Source organism: Haplochromis burtoni, unplaced genomic scaffold (genome assembly GCF_018398535.1).
Source record: "Haplochromis burtoni strain Fernald_Lab_line unplaced genomic scaffold, NCSU_Asbu1 Contig_588, whole genome shotgun sequence".
NCBI classification, from domain to species: domain Eukaryota; kingdom Metazoa; phylum Chordata; class Actinopteri; order Cichliformes; family Cichlidae; genus Haplochromis; species Haplochromis burtoni.
The window spans coordinates 247,161-248,965 of record NW_024582949.1 but is presented as its reverse complement, the minus strand read 5'-3'; the positions used below and the strand labels follow the sequence as shown (position 1 = coordinate 248,965).

General features: G+C 46.8%; 1 protein-coding gene across 1 annotated transcript in view; it reads left to right on the top strand.

Annotated features, from left to right (window-relative positions):
* Positions 1 to 6: 6 nt before the first annotated feature.
* LOC102312287 (zinc fingers and homeoboxes protein 1) overlaps positions 7 to 1,805 on the top strand; it is a gene marked incomplete in the record, with an annotated part of 11,662 nt that continues 9,863 nt past the window's right edge. Inside the window, 1 exon segment of the mRNA XM_042214565.1 lies at positions 7 to 747.

Here is a 1,805-nt window from a genome sequence, read left to right as displayed (position 1 = left end):
ACCGTTCACTCACACAGTCCACGTAGAATCACCAGGTATCCTAAACGCTTTGGACTGTGAGAGGAAGCCGGAGTACCTGGAGATAACTTCCACACAGAAAAGCCCAGAGGATTCAAACCCACATCCTAAACATTATTACACTAACTGAAATTTAAAATAAAAAATTACAAAGGATCATTTTTAAATGAAATATTTCTAATACTATTAGTGATATGTAAGAACAGCACCGCAGGTTGTAGGTTTTGTGAGATGTAATTAGTGTAATTTAACGTATTTAAATGTGTTTCGTCGCTGTGGTTGTTGACTTCAACTACAGCTGTGAGTGTGTCAGTTACACAGTTACCCACACAGTTCATGTTACTGGCGTTTCTCGTGTTTGCGTTGATGCTCTTATTGCGAAAAGCTCAAACCGGATACATTTCTCGGCCGTTGCTCGCTTGTAGTGGCGGTATGAAAAATGGCTATCGTCAGATTCGGTGAACTATCGGACTCTTTTCACTTAAACGGTCCGTCTCATTAACAAAGCGCGACAGCGAGCAATGCGAGTCGGAGCGGCGACCGGCCCAAACCGGAGCTAGCCGGCGGTAGTTAGCATGTTCCCCGGCCGCTGGAGCGGCTCTGTGTCCGGCTGAAGCAGATGGGAGCCGCGGTGAAATCAAGCAAAAGGCGGAAGACTGCGTATCAACAGACACGGCTACAGCTAACTGTTCGCTCCGACATGCAGGAAAACGGAAACCGACAGTGCAGGTAAACACGCCCGGGCTCTCAGCAGGCTGCTAGCGGCGTCAGCTGGAGCCTGCTGCCCGCTGCAAGCAGCGGAGCGTCGGCTAGCACAGCGCGGAGCGGCGGGGCTAGCTAACGTTAGCGGGAGGATGTTCAGTGAGGACAGGGGAGATATTCGTGGAGCTCTAACATGTTTACGTGTGTGCTGGGCAGGAAGTACACCGAGTACGAACCGAGCCCCCACACCGCCGAGGCAAGGTACTGAGTACTGCAATCAGTGCTGAGCAGAAGTATCAGAAGTACCTTCCCTGCAGGAAATGTATCTCTGACTGAAGTAGTACTGGTAACGGTTTGTAAACCGGTCCCCAAACTAAGGCCTGGGCCCCTCTGAAGGGTCACCAGGGATCATACGATGATTAATAAGAAAACAAAAGGAGGACTTTGGACTAATCAATGATCCCGATCTGAAGCTATCAGCTGTTTACAGCTGTTTCAAAGGAATAAAGCACAGACTTAATTAAGTAGAGGCTACAGTCAAAGTAGGGCAGCAACAAGTGCAAATATTTACCTCAGAAATGCAGTACAGCAGCAGTATAAGATTAGGATATACTGCAGTAAAAGTTTATTTAGGTCTGCCACTGTACCAGACGCATCTCCAGGGTGCACAGTAGCAAAGTTACACTGGCTTTGGTGGAAAACTCCTTTTATTCTTTTATATCTCCCTGATGTCCCACAGTGAGCTGTAGGGTTAGTGGTCAGAGTTGTTACTCATGGAAAGGATCCTGTGATCATCCCCCACACTGGCACTATTTTAATTATGATGTTGTTGTTGTTTTGTTTACAGTATTTAAAATCACGTGTGGTTTTCTGCATACTCTGCATTATTGCCCCTAAATCCACGGCTCAAAGGAAAATGAAATCTTTAGGGTCACCATGTTTCTGCCCAAACAAAGTCAGGCAGCTAGGAGCCTGACATAAACAAACAGAAGAAGAAGCCATCAGCTGACTCAGGCTCCTCCCCTTTCACCGATGTTAGTAAAAAAACGAATTAAACCAAAACTGGGACTATTGGCAACTTCTGA